At 45.6% G+C, this 21,418-nt stretch overlaps 1 protein-coding gene across 1 annotated transcript in view; it reads left to right on the forward strand.

The window, feature by feature from the left end:
- LOC141099665 (endoplasmic reticulum resident protein 44-like) overlaps positions 1-21,418 on the forward strand; it is a 204,946-nt gene that overhangs the window by 102,234 nt on the left and 81,294 nt on the right. The window lies entirely within an intron of this gene.

Raw genomic sequence — 21,418 nt, forward strand, 5'->3', positions numbered from 1 at the left:
GGTACCGTGTTGTCTACACAGAAATTAATGTAGTCCGTTATACAGTGTGTGAGACCATCCATGTCATCACCATAGGAATCTTGCAGCACTTCCCAAGTGGTTGTTTCAAAGCAGTCTCTCAGAGCATCATCACTCTCCTCAGTCCATATCCTCACTATGCGAGTGACAGCAGGTTCTCTCTGTACAAGTGGCTTGTACACGGGTTGGAGGTGCACTAGGTTGTGATCCGATCTTCCAAGGGGCGGTAGGGCTGACGAGGCATATGCCCCTCTCACATTGGCAAAGAACAAGTCCAATGTTTTGTTGTCTCTAGTGAGGCAGGTAACATACTGTGTGCAACTGGGTAGTATGGATGCTGGAGACACATGATTGAAGTCTCCCGAAACCAGAAGGAGTGCTTGGGGGTGAAGGGACTGCATCATGCCCACTGTGGATTGTAGGACCTCAGTGGCGGCATCAGCTTTCGCAGAAGGGGGGACATATGCAGCTATCATGATTACATGCGATAGTTCCCTCGGTAAATAAAAAGGTCTCATGCCCACAGCTAATAGCTCAATGTCCTTACAGCATGTTTGCTCCTTGACCACGATATGCCTAGAGTCACACCATCTATCATTCACAAATATCGCCAGCCCTCCGCCTTTCCTCTTACCACTCTCCCTTGTCCTGTCCGCGCGAATGCGTTTAAAGCCATCCAACGAGACAACAGTGTCCGGAGTACCTTCGGTGAGCCAGGTCTCTGTAAACAGCAACATGCTGCACTCCCTTAATTCCCGATGATGTCTGGTCAGCGCCGACAGTTCGTCCATCTTATTCCTGAGTGATCTCACATTGCCCATAATGACGGAGGGAAGAGCAGGTCTATAGCGCCTTCTTCTAGCTTTCCTGAGGGCTCCAGCTCTGCAACCTCTTCTCTTAGTCCTCCTTATTTCTGGTAGAATGTCCTCTGGTCTATTAGCAGTATGCTGCCTTGCTGTGTCCCTAAGCAGCAGTATAGCTTCTCTGGAGTAGACAATAGGGTCTTTTTCAGTTCCTGGATTTCCCAACACAATAGATCCAAGTAAAAACAAGGTAAAAAGTCCATCAAAGGTTCAGGTCCTCTTATGGTTATCCATAGTGCAATGTCCTTTGGAGTAACAATAAAAAAGATAAAGGAAAAATAGAGAAAAAAGGAGATCAAAGAAGGAGCTACTGTAACAGGCTGCCACTCCAGCGGCGCCAGGAAGTAAAAAAAAATAATAATAAAAAAAAAAAAAAAATTATACTACCATTAGTGTGGTGTGCTATATATAGTGGTCTCTTTTTTCTTTTGTTTTTTAGTAGTATCTGTGCTGGCACCTGTGCTCACAGTTTAAAGAAAAAAAAGTAAAATTACATACATATTCACACAAAAATAAAAGCCCATTATCCTTGCATCACCCCAAATCCCCGACGCCCTAGTCTCCTAGAAATAATGTAAAATAATAAACCAACATATACTCCCTGTCTGTTGTAGTCCAGGTAATCTGTGAGTCCCACAGCGATCTCACCTGTAGAACAGTCACATCGGGAGATGTGACTGCTCTACCCGTCCTCCAGCGGTACACTGCGGGAGAGATTACCTCCTGTCAGTGTATCAGCTGATCCGCTCTGGTGCGCTAACTTGCGGCACCGCTATGTGGGAAAGTTCTCACACAGCGGTAGTGTGGTAAGTGAGAGCATCGGAGCTGATGAACTCACGGCGGCTCAGTGATACACTTGCGGGAGAGATTACCTCCTGTCAGTGTATCGCCAGAGGCTGGGTAGAGGGGTCACATCTCCCGATGTGACTGTTCTACACGTGAGATCGCTGTGTGACACTCGGTAAATGGACTACTCCGGACAGGGAGTATTATATGTTGGTTTATTTTTGTTGTGATGAGGGAGTCGGGGATTAGGCGTTCAGTAAGTATGGTTAATTAAGATTCAAAAAAGGAGTCTGTGTGATTATTTCAAATAAAGGACTTTATTCTGGCTGTGTCTTTATTTACCATATAACTATAGGATTAGTAATGGATAGGTGTGTTATAGATGCCTGTCTTTTACTAAGCCGTGGGCTTGATGTCACCGGACAATGCAAAGGTGACATCATCTCCACAAATATGAACCCCACTTTCCACCACTACAGGGCAAGTGGGTAGAGTGAGGCGAAGTGCCAGAATTGGTGCATCTATAAGATGTGCCATTTCTGGGGTGGCTGAGAGCTGATGTTTTTAGCCTGGGGGGGTGCCAATATCCATGGCCCTTTCCCAGGATATTAATATCAGCCCGCAGCTGTCTGCCTAGCCTTTGCTGGTTTGATTTTATATCAATTTTTTTCTCAGGTTCCCCTGTAAACTAGCCAGAAAAGGCTAAGCAAACATCTGTGAGCTGATGTTAATAGCCTGGGAACCTTTTATGGTTATTGGCTCCTTCCCAGAATATTAATATCAGCCATTGGCTTTCCTTCTTCTGGTTATGAAAATTATGCGGGAGCACACGCAATTTTTTTATTTAAAAAATAAATAAACATTGCGTTACACGCAGATTTCATGTGTCCTTATTTAACTCTTTATGTAGAGTTTTATTAATGAGGGTATCTGGCTGACATCTGTTCATTACTAATCCTTGGGCTTGGTATTATATAGTTATATATAGTAAGGAGGCTCATGCCTATGTAATTGATGGGAGGTATGTGTCACAGAGATGGCTGCTCCCTGCGATGCAACACAGAGTATTTTGCTTTAGTGCTTGTGAGCACCAAGATGTCCTTTAGTTCGCCTGGGTCCGAGTTGCGGGTAGCTATGAGAGATGGGCTACCCATATACCATCCCTGTGGATGTGCTTACAGCCTACATAATGGAGGCTGTTTAGCACATGGTCTGTGACTAGGGATGAGCGAGTAGTGAAGTATTCGGACTCGCTATACTCGTACCGAGTATATCATAATACTCAGGTATTCGGTACGAATAGCGAGTCCAATGATATTCAATGGAAAATGTGAGTAATTGTCTGCTGGACCCTACAAAGCGGTCTGGGGGCTGAGGAAAAGGCTAAAGAAAAGTGTTACTGTTAAAAAAAAAAATGTATGCTGTTAACAAATGTATATAACATGGGGGCACCTGGTCAGGGGCTGCACGAGTGGTTTTACACCACTGATTCACTAAAATGTACAAACACTGTTTGAAGTCCTGTGTTTTTTTGCTGGCAGAGCGGGACTCGTATGCCACTTACGCAGTGCCAGTGGTATATCCGAGTGATGATGGAGGCAATTTTCTGACAGCTAAGTGTGTAAGTGGTGTAAGGAGAGCAATCTGCCCTAGTGGCTGTGTTATGGTTAACGCAGGAAGAAGCCAACCATCATCATCTTCATCACAAGGGATTTACAATTATAAAGCTTGGACTACTGTCCTTGTTGTGCCCAATGTGTAGGCATAGACATAGTGTCTTCAAAACATTAGCCCTAGGGGCTGTATAATGGTTGAAGGAAGCAAGACAGGTCTGAAGGGCCTAGCACAGAGGTTGCAGTGCCCAGTGTCCAGGCATAGCCATAGTGTCTCCAAAAATTAGCCCAAGGTGCTGTATTATAGCTGAAGGAAGTAAGACAGGTCTGAAGGGCCAAACAATTATGATGAAGCTAGGACTGCTAGCATAGAGGTGGCAGGGCCCAGTGTCCAGGCATAGCCATAGTGTCTCCAAAAATTAGCCCAAGGGACATGATAGCATGGTTGATGAAGGAAGAAGGGTCTCACTCTCATCACAAGTGCCTCCGATGGGAAATAATTAACGTAACTTTTTTTTAGCTTATTGACCATGAGGTACATATGTGTCAGAAGCAGGTTTTTGAAAACATGTAAGAAGAAAAGGGGCTTGTTTGGGTAGGGATGGACGTGATCACCAATTTAAAAAGAAAAAAAAGTTTTGGGTGACTTTAGGTTGGGATAATGTCATCTGGAGGGCTTAAATACTGTTGCAAAATCCAGTCCTTGTTAAATTTTATCAGAGTCAGCCTGTCTGCATTCTCTGTAGTCAGCCGTGTGCGTGTATCTGTGATGATTGCCCCAGCAGCACTGAAAACACGCTCTGACATCACACTAGCAGCAGGGCAGGCCTGCATTTCCAAGGCATAGAAGGAGAGGTCGGGCCAACAATGCAGCTTGGATACCCAGTAATTAAAGTACAGAAGTGTCAGGAAGGACGCAGGTATGGTCACTTAGATAGTCGTTGACCATCTTGTTCAACTTCTCCGTCCTTGACATTGCTACTGTTCCAGCTAGTCCTTGGTGATGAGCCGGTTTATTGAAGATGGCCCAGTTTGTGGACATTTTACCACCATCTCTTTTGGACCTGCTTGGCGTATCTCTCCCCATTAATGCATGCTGTTGCACAGAGCTGTTATCTCTGCTAGCAGTGGTGTCTGAGGGTGCTGTTGCCATCAAATGATCGACAACAGCCTTCTTGAAGGATTCCATTGTGAAACCCCTTGGTGACTGCAACAGTAGTGAAGGAAATTTGTCCTTGTACCGTGGGTGCAGAAAGGTGGCATACCAGTATAGGTTGCTATTGAAAATGTGGATTACGCAAGGGTCTTGGCACAGACAGTCAGATATGAAGTGTGCCAAGCTGCAAAAAGGCAAATGTTCTGTGACCCCTGAAGGATGAACAATACCCATCCTCTCCTCACACTGACTCTCCACCTCCTCCTCTCCAGCCCACCCATGCTGGACAGACATGAAGCTGGGGTTCACTGATTCACACTGTAGGAACGGAGAAAGCGCAAATAGGGTCTTATCTGATAAACAGGGTACGAACAGTACTAGATTTCTACTCACCTGGTATAGGAGAGGTATAGCTCATGGAATTGTCAGTCAGCTGCCGCACATCCACAGGTCAAACCAGTGACCGCAGAAACATATAATTTAATGGAACTTTTAGTGGATTTTGTGCGCTGCTTAACATGACAATCAATCACTTGTACATCAACAGATCGTTGCTTTATTCATATTTATATGAGCAGGTGGAGGCGTTGGTCTGCTCCTATCATCAAAATGTACCTTTCAGGTTATCACTCAAGTACCCTCACTTGTCTTTCCTTCTTTTGAGGTCCATGCCGTCAGACTCTACACCCCCTTCTCCATGCGAGTGGAGGTGGCATATCGTCCTCCCGGCCCCTCCCATCAGTTCCTGGATCATTTTGCCACTTAGCTTCCACATTTTCTCTCCTGTGACATCCCTACCCTCATCATGGGTGATTTCAACATCCCCATTGCTCTTCCCCTCTCCCCATCTGCTTCTCACCTCTTATCTCTAACCTCCTCGTTTGGCCTTTTGCAGCTTACTAATTCTTCAACTCATGAAGACAGGAACTCCCTCGACGTGGTCTTCTCTCGGCTTTGTGCAGAGGATGATTTTGCAAACTCCCCTCTTCCGCTCTCTGACCACAACCTTCTTTCATTCTCTATCAAGAACTGCCAGGCTGCTCAGGTCACCCCCACTGCTCATATTTATAGAAACATACAGGCCATTAACACCCAGAAACTTATGAAGAACTTGCACACTTCATTGGCCCCTATCTCCTCCCTTTCATGTCCTGATTCTGCATTGAAGCATTACAATGAAACACTTCAAAGTGCCCTGGATGAATTTGCTCCTCCTATACATAGAACACCACAACAGAGACGGCGACAACCCTGGCACACCCTGCAAACACGCTTCCTGCAGCGGTGTTCCAGGTGCGCCGAACATCTGGAGAAAATCCAACCTACCCGAAGATTTCATCCATTATAAGTTTATGCTTCGAACATACAACACTGCCCTTCACCTCTCAAAACAAACCTATTTCAACTCCCTCATCACCTCACTGTCCAATAACCCTAATCGTCTATTTGACAGTTTTCATTCTCTACTCAACCCAAGAGTGCAGGCCCCTACCACGGAGCTTCGAGCTGACGATCTGGCCAATTACTTCAAAGAAAAAATTGACCAGATCCGACAGGAAATTATCTCCCAATCACCTCATACCATGCACTGTCCTCCCTCCCCCACTGCATCTAGCTCACTCTCTGACTTTGAACCAGTCACAGAAGAAGAAGTAAGCAGGCTCCTTGCATCTTCCCGCCCAACCACTTGCACCAGTGACCCATTTCCGTTACATCTACTCCAGACCCTTTCCCCTGCTGTCACCCCTCACCTAACTAAAATATTTAACCCCTCTCTCTCTTCTGGTATCTTTCCCTCCTCATTTAAGCATGCCATCATACATCCACTACTTAAAAAACCATCCCTCGACCAAAACTGTGCCGCTAACTATAGACCTGTTTCTAATCTTCCCTTCATCTCTAAACTCCTGGAACGCCTGGTCCACTCCCATCTTATCCGCCATCTCTCAGAAAACTCTTCTCGACCCTCTCCAATCCGGTTTCCGCTCTTTACATTCTACTGAAACTGCCCTCACTAAAGTCTCTAGTGATCTACTAACAGCTAAATCAAATGGTCATTACTCCGTGCTAATTCTCTTGGATCTCTCTGCAGCATTCGACACTGTGGATCATCAGCTTCTCCTCAAAATGCTCCGTTCCATTGGCCTCAAGGACACCGTTCTCTCCTGGTTCTCCTCCTATCTCTCTGACCGCTCCTTTACTGTATCTTTTGCTGGCTCCTCCTCCTCTCATCTTCCCCTTACTGTTGGGGTTCCTCAAGGATCAGTCCTAGGCCCCCTCCTCTTCTCTTTGTATACTGCCCCTATTGGTCAATCAGTAGATTTGGTTTCCAGTACCATCTCTATGCTGACGACACCCAATTATACGCTTCTCCTGACATCATGCCAGCCTTTCTAGAAAACACCGGCAATTGTCTAAACGCTGTGTCTAACATCATGTCCTCACTATATCTGAAACTGAACCTGTCAAAGACTGAACTCCTTGTGTTTCCTCCCGCTACTAATGTACCTATACCCGACATTGCCATTTCCGTGTGTGGTTCTACTATCACTCCCCAGCAACATGCCTGCTGTCTTGGTGTCATACTTGACTCTGAGCTTTCCTTTGTCCCCCACATCCGATCACTGGCTCGCTCTTGTTATCTGCACCTCAAAAATATTTCTAGAATTTGACCTTTTCTTACTTTTGACTCTGCAAAATCTCTTACTGTTTCTCTTATTCATTCTCGTCTCAACTATAGTAACTCCCTTCTAATCGGTCTCCCTCTTACCAAACTCTCCCCCCTCCAATCTGTCTTGAATGCTGCTGCCAGGATCATATTCCTCGCCAATCGTTACACCGATGCCTCTACCTTGTGCCAGTCATTACACTGGCTACCCATCCACTCCAGAATCCAGTACAAACTTATTACCCTCACCCACAAAGCTCTTCATGGCTCAGCACCACCCTACATCTCCTCCCTTGTTTCAGCATACCATCCTACCCGTGCCCTCCGTTCTGCTGATGACCTGAGGTTAGCATCCTCAATAATCAGAACCTCCCACTCCCGTCTTCAAGACTGTACACGTGCTGCGCCAATTCTTTGGAATGCACTTCCCAGGTCAATACGATTAGTCCCCAATCCCCACAATTTTAAGCGTGCCCTGAAAACGCATTTATTCAGACTGGCCTATCGCCTCAACATATTAACCTAATCTATCCCTGTGTGGCACAGCCAAAAGTTTTTTACCATAACCAGGTTCCCCGCATCATGTTCCCACATGCTTTATGCATCCATTAGCCCTCTGCATCCGTACTGTTACACACTTAACATTATGGCTGGTCCATACAATCAGGGCAACTGTTACCACCCACCTTTTGTGTCTCCCCTTTTTTTTCCTCATAGATTGTAAGCTTGCGAGCAGGGCCCTCATTCCTCTTGGTATCTGTTATGATCTATGTGATTATTGTTATGCTGTAATGTATATTGTCTGTACAAGTCCCCTCTGAAATGTAAAGTGCTGCGGAATATGTCAGCGCTATAGAAATAAAATGTATTATTATTATTTTATTATCCTCTTCATCCCCCAATGTTACCTGATGATATTGGTTGGGCTGGGTAGGAACACCCATTGTGAAATCTTGCTCCATACTGAGCTGCTGGGCACGCAAAGATTCCATTTTTTTTATTCTGCAGCAATTTTTTCAGCAGACATAGCATAGGGATGGTTACGCTGATAATAGCCTGATCACCGCTCACAAGCTTTGTGCAGTACTCAAAGTTATCAAGCACCTCACAAATATCAGCGATCCACACCCACTCGACAGTTATGTGTCTTGGCTAAGTCTCAGTGTGACGGGCATGTTTAAGCAGGTATTCAGAAATTGCCCTCTGCTGCTCACTTACCCTTGCCAACATATTATATGTTGAGTTCCACCGTGTTGGCAGGTCGCAAATGAGTCTGTGGTTTGGCAAATTAAATTGCTTTTGAAGCGCTGTAAGACCGGCAACAGTGGTTAATGAGTGCCGGAAATGGGCGCAAATACGACGCACCTTCTCAAGTAGGTAGGGCAAGTCAGGGTATGTTTTTAGAAATTTCTGCACCACTAGGTTCAGCATGTGAGCTATGCATGGCACGTGTACCAGCTTCCCGAGCTTTAGTCCGCCGCCAGGTTATGCCCATTGCCTCAATCAACCAGACCAGGTTGGAGTTGCAGTGTGGAGAGCCACTGATCGGTCTGTTTTATTCCTTGCCACAGCTCTGCTGCAGTGTGTGGTGTTTCACCTCAGTAGATCAGCTTCAGCAGAGCGTTCTGCCGATGCGCTGCTGCACAGCTCCTAACTTGGGAGTGATGTGGAGGGTAATTCAGCATAGAATAACGATGAGGAGGAAGAGGGGAGACTGGAGGTATATGATGAGGCAGAAACCCTGATTGAGGTTGAGCCCGCTATTCGTGGCGTGGGTAGCATATGTGTTGATGGTCCAGTTTGAGACTTTGTCCCACCCTCCACTAGGTTGAGCCAGTGTGCCGTGACAGAGATGTATCGTCCCTGGCCACAAGTACTTGTCCACGTGTTCGTTGTAAGATGGACCTTCCCGATTACGACGTTGGTGAGAGCACGCTTTAGATTGTTTAAGACGTGCTGGTGTAAAGCGGGGACAGCACACCAGGAAAAATAGTGCCGGCTGGGAATAGAGTATCATGGGGCAGCCACAGCCAAAAGATCACGGAAAGACTGTGTCCCCATAAGCCTAAACGGCAACATTTCCACGGCTAGCAACTTGGCAATGTGCGCATTCTGTATTTGTGCTTGTGGGTGCGTGGCTTGGTATTTACGCCTCCTTTCATACATCTGGCGCACGGACAATTGGACGCTTTCCTCGGACAAACAAGTGAATAAGCTTGCTGTGGCCTATGTCTGAGCAACCGCAGCTTGTGAGCAAAAGGTATGATGATCACCTGCTTCTTGCCCAGCAGATTGGAAAGGACGTATCACAGGTGACATAGCAGTGGTTTGACCCGCAGTCGCAGACACTGATTTGGTACCCTGTTGTTCAGCCCACTGACTAGGCTACTTGGCTGCCATGTGTTTCCGCATACTGGTGGTGCTTTGGTTGCCTTTGCCCTGGCCTCTGCTCAGCTTCCTATAGCAGATGCTACAGATGACAACATTTGGTTCAGAAGGACTATCGGGAAAAAATTTCCAGATAGCGGCTGAACGCACCCTTGTCTTGACTTTGGGCACAGAGGGATTGTTCTTGGCAACAGTTGACACACTTCGCACTCTGCTCAAACCAGTAGCCCTTGGTGCCATTGTTGGTGCTACGTATCCACCTTCATCCTCTGTGCTGCTGTGCTGGCTATGTGTGCCAACGGTCCAGGTCGGATCGGTGATCTCATCATCGACCACCTCGTCGTCCATGTCATCCTCCTTCTGTGTTGATATTGGCGACTGGCCAGATGGCAACTGTGTGTCATCATCATGAGCCTCCACCTCTTCACCCGGTATATCACGTGGATGAAAGTGGCTTTCTTCTTGCCATGGGGTTTCAAATATTTGGCCTTCATCAACAGACGATACCCCCTGTAAAGCAGCGGCGTCCATGCTGTGCAGAGAAGAGGCAGTGACCCAGCAAGTTCAAACAAAAAAATGTGTTTAATGTCCACAAAAAAAAAACACTCACAGTGCACAACACGCTGTATCCTCCGGATCGCAGCCGGAAAGCAACAAAACAATCTGTGGCCAGTTGCCGTGAGCGACCGCGTTGCCCGGGTATGAAAGGGGTGCCAGAACTTGGCTCAGCTTGGCCCTGTGTTGCCTCACACAGGGAGATCTGCAGACCACTGCTCTGTCTCTGTGCAAGTCAGAACTGACACACCCAAAACCCTTTCTGCAGGGTTTTTTTTTCCATTTCCCCAATCTGTGGCCATAGGCCACTTATAATACCTGGGCTGGAGGAAACGGAGCGGACCCAACTACCTTCCTGCAGTCCGTTTCAAAAATAATAGCCCATACCGGGTTTTCCTGAATTAACTCCTTGGTTCAAATAACTTGACAAGGCTCAAGCTCACTTTTATTCTGCACTGTGTGTCACAGGCACACTGCTGCGACGACAGGGAACTCCAGCAGATCTAATACGCTTCTGAGCGCATTCTGGGGGCAACATAGCGACCCTCACATATGACTCTGGTCACTGCCTCACACCCCTCATGGTCCTCTTCAATGTCGCGCGGTGAGAAGCCAGAGGCAATGCAAGGAAATGGATCAAACAGATCCTCGGAGTGACCAAGGTTGGGGTCAAATGTTTCCTGTGACTCCTGACCGGGTGATGAATTAGGAACAGGTTGAGAAAGTAGACTGTTTTGTCATGGACGATTGGGTGCTGCTAGTACATTTAGTTGAGGCCTTATCCGCCGTCCAAGACAGTATCTGCTCTTGTTGTTGTGGCTTCCAGACCCGTTTTTGTTCCAGACCAGGAAATTCTGCCAGGAACCTATATGCATCAACTTTCTTCGGTCTCCAAGACTCTGTGCCTTGTTGGGCACCAACGACCCCACGTTCACATCCCTGTCCCTTTACAACAGCCTTTTTAGGAATTTTGGATTTTTCTGTCATAGTTGCAGATGTTCAGATGCAGATATTGGGGAACAAGGAGCAGTTAGTGCTTTGTGGAAGGTAGCACTACAGCCTAGTACTGGTTTGTGTTTTACAAACAGCACCGCAGCAGTAGAAAAAAAATTGCCCTGAGGTTTAAGGTGAGATTACGCACCCCAGTAAACACACAAGACAGCGGTGCTGCCACTAAAAAATTGCCCTGAGGTTTAAGGCGAGATTACGCACCCCAGTCACCACACAAGACACTTGTCAGTACCGTGTGTCCTATTCGCTGTGAACACAGCAGCAGCACCGCGACAGCACTGAAAAACTGCCCTGCAGGGGTAAATGAGACCCCAAAAATAGCTGGGAAAACTGTCACTACTCAGTCCCTGACCTTATACTTACAGCTCTGAAAAGAGCTTTTGGGTTTTACAGAGGATTTCTGGATGATTTGCACAAAAAAAACACAACTCTCCCTAGCAGCTGCTCACACTCTCCCTACACTTGCTGTATTCTGCATGCAATGTGCAGAAGATGGCGGCGGCAGGGCTTAGAGCCAGGCAATGATAGCCTATGATGATGCTGGGCGGCCAGCCAATCATAGTAATGCCGCCCTCAACCAAGAATACTGCGGCATTACTGTGATTGGCAACTGCTGGGCGGGAGAACCGAGTAGTGCGAGGCGAGTAGTGAAATACTCGCTATGTTCCGAGTACCACATTACTCGCCGTGTAACGAATACCCACGATTATGCTCGCTCATCCCTATCTGTGACTGGAGTTGTGGAGACCTCCATTGTCTGTGTGCAGAGAGGGAGAAATCTTCCTGTGTATCTGGCTTCAGACTGAGCCTGAGTGTTGGACATTACCCCAGGCTGTGTGCCCACAGGACTGAGGGAGCAGAGTCCTGCCAGGACCTGTGTGAGGTCAGGGTCAAGTGACCTGGCCATGTGAGATAGCAGTGGCTGGTGTCTTGGGAGAGCAGAAACTCCCACATAGCTCTTGGAGGAGCTAGAGGACTGTGCTATGGACACTGATGCTTTGTTTTGCCTGCTCTAAAGGCTGTTTTCTTTTTTATTGGTGCTTCCGGGTTTATGAAGCATATGAAACAAACCTATATGGACTTTGACAGGAACGTGCCTCCTATCTTCCTCTTATCGCGCCTGAGTGTGTACAATCCCTACAATATAATATATGTATATGTGTGTGTGTGTTTGTATATGTATGTATACACACTTATTTGTTTTGTGTGTGTAAACCTCATATTTGAACATGGTATGTAATGATATTATGGTCTTCAATGGAGAATGAAAAAGCGGCTGAACAAAGAAATTACATCACATTTTTAAAAAAAAAAAATCTTTATTTAACTTACAAAAACACATACAAATCTGCATAAAAAATGCATCAAAACCACGTGGAATTTCAACTGCGTTTTCTGCCAAGAGAGGCAGAAACTGCATAGAAATTTCCACAAGCTAATCCGCAACGTGCGCACACAGCCTTATAATGACCTCAAAAACATTGCACACTAATGTGATTGATGAAACTGCTTCTCTTTGGAGCGACTGTGATGTTACGTGGTATGGATGATGTTACTGCTTTTCAAGATTTGCGTGGTCTAGCTTGCAGCATAAAGCTTTGCTTTGTTTTGTAGAAGTCGCAGCATTAAGTCGTACCGAACACAAATGTATATCACACTGTATGTCTCCTCACAGTGGGAGCACTCGAGCAGTGGGAGATCTGCAGTGTATATATTACATAGGAAATAGACTGCTGTGTACATCACATTGGAGAGAGAAACTGATGTATATAAAATCATAGGAGACTGAATTTGCTGTAAATACATCAGCAGACTCTTGGGCTGCAGTATAGTCATCAAAGCTGATATGGTGCTCTGGTGTAGTTATCGCTGGAGATGCTGCTGTCTTCTACTATGGGATCGGAGCGCATCATGTGCTAACGCTGCTCACAGTGCACATCCTGACGCTCGCTAGCAAGAGAAAGTAATCTTGCATTGCTTGTGCTGCAACATTCAGTAGTGAACCCTGTATGTGTGTGTGTGTGTGTATGCTCAGAGTAAGATCAAATTGAAGGGCTACCAGCTGGAGTACTGCAGTCCCTGGGAATCTTCCCAGGGGCCAGATTAAAGGCCCATCGAGGGCCGTAAATGGCCCCGTGGGCATGAGGTTCCCCACACTTACACTATGAATTACATTACTACACGCTATACAGGAACACATACTAACAATACTTATCACACGCTATATCTCAATATATTGCACAATATTTACAAAACAGCCAGGAAACAAATCATACCATAAAACTTGTTTGTTCAAGGGGTAAATCTTGTCTATTTATTCATGTTTGTTTTTTTTTTTTTTTTTCTTAGGCCTCTTTCACACTTCAGTTTTTTACAATCAGTAACAATCCGCCAGGTTTTGAAAAAAACGGATCCGCAATTTTCTTTTGAGGATCCGTGTTTTTCCCCATTGACTTCCATTATTGGCGGATTGTGACGGATTGCCGTCCGTTGCATCCGTTTTTTCTGCGGATCCGCCAAAAGTTCCTGTCCGTCTCCATCCTCAAAGATTTCATAACGGAGCTTGCAACGTTTTTTTCTGTGGCGGATCCTCCAGACACTTATTTAACCCGAAATTCTTTCTGGGTGCCGGACAGAAAATATTTCCTCCCCCTCTCCCCCTCTCTCCCTCTCTCCCTCTCTCTCTCCCTCTCTCCCTCTCTCTCTCCCTCTCTCTCCTGCGATTCCTTTAAAATTCTTAATTTGTCGGATCCGTCAAAAAAACGGACGGGTGCCATCCGTTGACATCAGTACTAAAACGGATCCGCCATCCGTCCTTTTGGCAGATTTTGACTGATGCAAAAAACTGAAGTGTGAAAGAGGCCTAAATCTGTAATCTTCCTGTGGAAAAAATCTTTCACTTTTTAAAAGATTAAGGCTATGTGCACACGTTTCGGATTACTCTGCAGAATTTTCTGCACCAAATCTGCATCTCTTGGCAGAAAACGCAGGTGAAAACACTTGCTGATTTCATGTGGAATTGATGCGGATTGTTATGCGTTTTTGGTGTACGGATTTGTTAGGCGGTATTGGATCAGTGAATTTTCTCCAACAGGTGAAAGCGCTTGCTGATTTCATTCGGATTGTAAGGGTACGTGCACACGCTGCGGATTGATCCGTGCGGATTTAGAAAAATCCGCAGGTCAAAAGACCTGTGGTTTATCTGCGGATTAGCCTGCGGTTTTGCCTTGCGTTTTATCACCTCTACAATGGAGGAGATGGTAAACCGCAGCGGTATCCACAGAAAGAATTGACATGTCAATTCTTTCTGCGGTTTAGAAACCGCAGCAAATCCGCAGGGAAAAAATCCGCACCGTCTGCACAGCGGTTTCCATTTCCCATAGGATATTATGGTACTGTACACCACCGCAGCAGAAACTGCTGCCAATCCGCAGGGCCAAAACCGCTGCGGATCCGCAGAAGAATCCGCAGCGTGTGCACACACCCTTATGCGTTTTTGGTGTGCAGATTTGTTAGGCGGTATTGGATCTGTTAATTTTCTCCCTTGTACTTCTGAGACAGATGCTGCGGGAAAAAAAACCCGCGGCAAATCTGCGCAGATTTTTCCACAGCATGTGCACAGCAATTCTTAATTTACCATACACTAACATTGCCTGTGCACTACACTGCAGATTTGATGCAAATCCGCGCGACAAAAAATGCTGTGTGGATCCGCATCAAAATCCGCAACGTGTGCACATAGCCTAAATAACCACAATGATTACTTATGTCAGTTTATAGGAGCTTCCATCTGTGTAATTATGACTGCACTACCTCCTATCTTGGAATTTTACCTGTAGGACTCTATATAGGACTTTTGTACAAAACTCAGTTTACAACCATATCGTCTCATCTAACTCATACCTGACATAAAATATGCTACACAATTGGTATTAAAAGGATATTTTAAGGACTTTGATATTGATGACCAATTCTTAAGGTAGGCCATCAATATCAGATTGGTAGAAGTCCAATACCTACCATAACCACCAATCAGCTCTTTACCTCTGCCATAGAAACTGCAAACTGTGTGCTGAGCCAGGGCACAACAGCTTTGTATAATGTGCTGGTGCTGCAGTTCATTTCCCATTGAAACCAATCACTAAACTGCTAACAACCTGTATTGGAAGCCGGATATCAGACCCTTCCAATCTGGTAATGGTGTCCTACAATGATAATAAACCCCCATCGATCTGATATTGTTCACCAGTTTTAATGGTAGGCTATCGATGTCAAAGTCCTGGACAAAGTACAACCCCTTCACTACCTTGGGGTTTTACATTTCCGTTTTTTGCTCCTTGTCTTTCCAGAGCCATAACTTTATTTTTCGGTCAATATGGCCACGTAAGGGCTTGCTTTTTTTTGCAGGAGATGAGTTCTACTTTTGAGCCACACCATTGATTTCACCATGTCATATACTGGAAATCTGGAATAAAAAATTCCATGTGTGGTGAAATTGCAAAAAAAAAGTGCAATTCCACAATTTTTTGGGGTGGGTGTTTTTTTTTTTTTTTTTTTTTTTTTTTTAAATAAACCTTATTCACTAGATCCTAAACCTGACCTGCCATTATGATTCTCCAGGTCATTACGAGTTTACAGATACCAAACATGTATAGATTTTTTTTTTACTTAAATCCAAAGATTGCAAAAAAATAAACTTCCAAGACCATAACTTCTCCACTTTTTGGGATCTCTGGCTGGGTGAGGGGTAATTTTTTGCTCGCCGAGCTAATGTTTTTATTGACACCATTTTGGTGTAGATACGCTGTTTTGATTGCCTGTTATTGCTTTTTATTGCAATGTTGTGGCAACCAAACAACAAAAAAAGTAATTCTGCTGTTTTGATCTTTTTTTTTTTTCTCTTTACGACGTTTGCTAATTGGATTTATTCTTTTTTTGATAATTCAGGCATTTTGGAATGTGGTGATGCGAAACATGCCCTGTTATGTGTAGCTAAAATGATCATCTGCTATGAGGCACTCAGAACAGGTCATCTGCTGGGCAGCACTCATAGCAGATCGGCATTGACAACCACTGGTCTCCTGCAGACTCTGGGTTGTCATGCCAACACATTGATACCCCACGGTAATGTGACACTGGTGCCAAAGGGCAGGATTAGTGATGCGCTTTCGGCGCAGCAGTGTTAAATGCTGCTGTCAAAGATTGACAGTGGCTTTTAACTTGTAACAGCTGCGAGTGGATTGAGATTCCACCCCCGGATGTTAGGGGTGATGAAACCAGCTGACGTGCCAGGAAACACACAGGATTGGCACCAGAGCCCACATGGAGTCATAGGTCATGAATAGGTTAAAACTTGCATCGAACTTGCTTCTGTTACACCCAATACTTTGCAATCCATAAGGTCCACAGTAAATCTGCACTCAATTGGGCATGCTAATCAAATGTCTACAATCTACCGAGATTTTGCAGATTAAAACAAAATTTTATAAAATCTGCTACTTGATTTGGTGGCAAATAGTCATCAAAATAAATCAATTAATACTGTGTAAACATAAAGTCCAGGTGAACAGTTTTTTTTAATCGAACATGGCTTAAAGGCCTGTCACTTAAAAAAAAATTGCGTTAAATACCTCGTAAAATACCGCATAGCTTTGCAGCGCTGGAGTCCTGGGTTCAAATCCCACCAAGGACAACATCTGCAAGGAGTTTGTATGTTCTCCCCGTGTTTGCGTGGGTTTCCTCCGGGTACTCCGGTTTCCTCCCACATTCCAAAGACATACTGATAGGGAATTTAGATTGTGAGCCTCATCGGGGACAGTGATGATAATGTGTGCAAAATGTAAAGTGCTGCGGAATATGTTAGCGCTATATAAAAATAAAGATTATTATTAATTATTTATTTTACTCGCGTATATATGCAAGAAAAGGAGACATACTATACACCAGGGATCACCAAACAATACAATTAGTATAAAAAAATTATTTATTCAAGTAGTCTTAGAAAAACCACACACACCAACAAATAATTAAAAACAGTTAAAACAGGACAAAAAAAGCCCCCATGAGATGTTGTATACCCCTGAACACAATCCGGTCAATCCCATATGGAACCTATACACAGGGCCGGCGTTATGGGCAGGCAGACCAGGCAGCTGCCTAGGGCCCCCGCTCCTCCAGGGGCCCCCAGCCAGCGGCACATCACACAGCCACTATGGGGCCCCTGTGAGGCAGGAGGGCCCGCCTGCCCCAGCTCCGACTCCCGCCGCCGCACTGAAGGAGGCAGTGATGGGGGAGAGAGCGTCAGCTGACGCTCCCTCTCCCATCATTCCCCGCTCTGCCTCTGACACAGCGGGGGCGCAATGACGTCATCGCGCTCTCACTGTGTGCAGGAGGAGAAAGGAGCAGCCAGCAGCGCGGGCATGAGGAGAAGGTGAGGAGTGTTGTGTTTTTTTTTTTTTTTTTTTTTTTTAAATCAGTGCGAGTACTAGACTGTGGGGCCACTTTGGGGGGGACTATATACCATGCTGGGGGGGCGCTATATACCATGCTGGGAGGGCCATATACCATGCTGGGCTGTATTATACCATGCTGGGGGGACTATATGTATACCATGCTCGGCTGTATTATACCATGCTGGGGGGGCTATATACCATGCTGGGGGGCTATATACCATGCTGGGAGGGCCATATACCATGCTGGGCTGTATTATACCATGCTGGGGGGCTATATACCATGCTGGGCTGTATTATACCATGCTGGGGGGGCTATATACCATGCTGGGCTGTATTATACCATGCTGGGGGGGCTATATACCATGCTGGGCTGTATTATACCAGGCTGGGGGGGGGCTATATACAATGCTGGGCTGTATTATACCGTGCTGGGGGCTATATACCATGCTGGGCTGTATTATACCATTCTGGGGGGCTATATACTACGCTGGGCTGTATTATACCATTCTGGGGGGGGGCTATATACCATGCTGGCCTGTATTACACCATTCTGGGGGGGGCTATATACAGTACCATGCTGGGCTGTATTATACCATACTGGGCTGCATTATTCCATTCTGGGGTGCTATATATCATGCTGGGCTGTATTATACCATGCTGGGGGGATATATACCATGCTGGGCTGTATTATACCATACTGGGCTGTATTATTCCATTCTGGGGTGCTATATACCATGCTGGGCTGTATTATACCATGCTGGGCTGTATTATACCATGCTGGGCTGTATTATACCATGCTGGGCGGGCTATATTATACAATGCTGGGCTGTATTATACAGCCCAGCATGGTATACAGCCTGTATACCATGGTGGGCTGTATACCATGGTGGGCTGGGCTGTATAATATGCGGTGTGTTATATACCATGTAGGGTACATTTTACACTATATTCTATAGGGGGAGGCTGTGTTAAATAATATGAAGGGCTACATTATATTCTATGGGGAGGTGGGCTGTATTATATTCTATGGGGGACGCTGTATTATAGTTATTATATGAGGAGGGCTACATTGTATTCTATGGAGGGGCTACATTATACTATATAAGGGGCTTCATTATATCCCATGAGGGGGTTGCCATATATTCTATGGAGGGGCTGCATTATACTATATGGGGGGTGGGACTGCATTATATACTATGGGGAGTTACATTATATTCTGTGGAGTGGCTGCATTATATTCTATGGGGGTTACATTATATTGTATGGCGGGGCTGCATTATACTCTGTGGGGTGGCTGCATTATACTATATGTGGGCTGCATTATGCTGTATCGAGGACTATGGGGAATACATTATATGAAGAACTATGGGGTGCATTATGCTACGGGAAGTGATTTGTACTACATGGGTGACTATGGCGGTGCATTATACTATATGGAGTGTATTATACGGAGGACTGAGCAGTGTATTTTAATATATGGAGGGCTATGAGGAGTGTAGTATACTATATGGAGGACTGAGCAGTGTATTTTAATATATGGAGAGCTATAAGGAGTGTATTATACTATATGGAGGACTTTGGGGCAGATTATATTATATGGAGGACTATGGGGTGTAAACTGTAGATGTCCTGCTGATAACATGATACTGTATGGTGATCTGTTGGGGTGGTTTCACATTAACATTGCAGGCCGCTAAGCCCCCGCTCTCTGCCGCACCTCCTTCGGTAGCTCCGCCTACGGGCGCATGACGCTTTAGCACTGGGGACGCACACGGTCGCCGCTAAGCCCCGCCACCTGCCGCGCCTCCTCTGGTAGCTCCGCCTATGTGCGCATGACGCTGCATGCGTCCTGCATCCCCTATCTTTAGCACTGGGGACGCAGGCTGTGCGCAGGTATGTGTTTGGCGGTGCATGCATCCTTTTGACGGTGCGCCGAGCGCACCAAATTGCAACAGGTTGCGTTTGGCGCTGGTCGGCTCACCGTCAAAAGTACGCATGCGCTGCCAAACGCATATCTGCGCAGGCCTGCGTCCCCAGTGCTAAAGATAGGGGACGCATGCAGCGTCATGCGCCCGTAGGCGGAGCTACCGGAGGAGGCGCGGCAGGTGGCGGGGCTTAGCGGCGGCCGTGTGCAGGCCGATGCTGCGGCCTGAAACGCTAATGTGAAACCACCCTTAGGGTGTGTGCACACGTTGCGGATTAGTCTGCGGCTTTTTCTGCAGAGAATCCATATCTCTTGGCAGAAACTGCAGGGTAAAGCACATGCATTTTTTCTGCGGATTCCTAGCATGTGTACAGCGGATTTGATGCAGGTTCTAGTGCGGTTTGGCAGTGTGAATGAGAGAGAGATTGATTTGTATGTCCCGGAACATACACTTCAGCTGCGGTCCCGCAAAAAAGACGTAACATGCTGCGGAAAATAAACCGCAGCAAATCGGCGCGGAATTTTCCGCAGCATGTGCACGGCGGATTTGGTTTTCCATAGGTTTACATTGTACTGTAAACTGCATGGAAACTGCGGCGTAACCGCAGCAAAAACCGCAACGTGTGCACACACCCTTAGTGATCGTTCTGTTCCCATCATTCTTTCTCAGATGGTGGAAAGAGGCCGGGAAACAAGCATCGAACAACTTCAATTTTGACGATCATTTAGCGGCCCGAACTCAGTGCATGTAAATACAATCGAAATGCTTCTGTGTGATGTGCAGTATGTTAGCATTTGGGGCCCCATTTTAAACTTTGCCTAGGGCCCCACTTTGCCTAAAACCGGCCCTGCCTATACATAGTAGGTTAGACACTCAATGGTGAGGAAACACAATGAAAAGGATACTTATACATGCATAGGAAAAAACTAAACCATTTAAATAAAGTATCACAATATGAGAGTAGATCCCCCAAAGGCCTAAGGAGGAGAAATTCCTCCAATAGCAGACTTTACATAGAAAACTGAAAAATGGCTAACAAGGCAGCAGTGCGGATTCTAACCTCCTGATGTGGTAACCAGCCACTAGGTGGCTACTAGAATCCTGCATACAAGGCAATACATGAAGTATTTTGTGATGGATTGGGACACATTGGAGAGGATGATTATAAGTGTGTGAACCAATACTAAGAGGTTAATGGCAGCAGTATCAAAATGGATGAGGAAAGAAAAAACCCAAGAACAGAGGGAGGAATGATTCCAATAACCCACTTAACAGGAAAATAAATTGCAGTAGCAGGATAAGGGTTCACATTCTAATATATTGATATGACAAATGGCCACTAGGTTTTGGATCTATGGTAACCACCCAGTTGCCATTTTTCTTATTAATGTATTAGTTTGTGAACCTTTATCCTGCTACTGCAATTTATTTTCCTGTTAAGTGGGTTATTGGAATCATTCCTCCCTCTGTTCTTGGGTTTTTTTTTCTTTCCTTATCCATTTTGATACTGCTGCCATTAACCTCTTGGTATTGGTTCACACACTTATAGTCATCCTCTCCAATGTGTCCCAATCCACAAAATACTTCATGTATTGACTTGTATGAAGGATTCTAGTAGCCACCTAGTGGCTGGTTACCACATCAGGATGTTAGAATCCGCACTGCTGCCATATTAGCCATTTTTCAGTTTTCTATGTAAAGTCTGCTATTGGAGGAATTTCTCATCCTTAGGCCTTTGGGGAATCTACTCTCATATTGTGATACTTTATTTAAATGGTTTAGTTTTTTCCTATGTATATATAAGTATCCTTCTCATTGTGCCTCACCATTCAGTGTCTAACCTTCTATGTATAGGTTCCATATGGGATTGACCGGATTGTGTTCAGGGGGTATATAACATCTCATGGGGGCTTTTTTGTCCAGTTTTAATTGTTTTTAGTTATTTGTTGGTGTGTGTGGTTTTTCTAAAGGGCCTGTCACACT

Source organism: Dendrobates tinctorius, unplaced genomic scaffold (assembly GCF_039654945.1).
Source record: "Dendrobates tinctorius isolate UK_male_01 unplaced genomic scaffold, ASM3965494v1 ptg000100l, whole genome shotgun sequence".
In the NCBI taxonomy this organism is placed as follows: domain Eukaryota; kingdom Metazoa; phylum Chordata; class Amphibia; order Anura; family Dendrobatidae; genus Dendrobates; species Dendrobates tinctorius.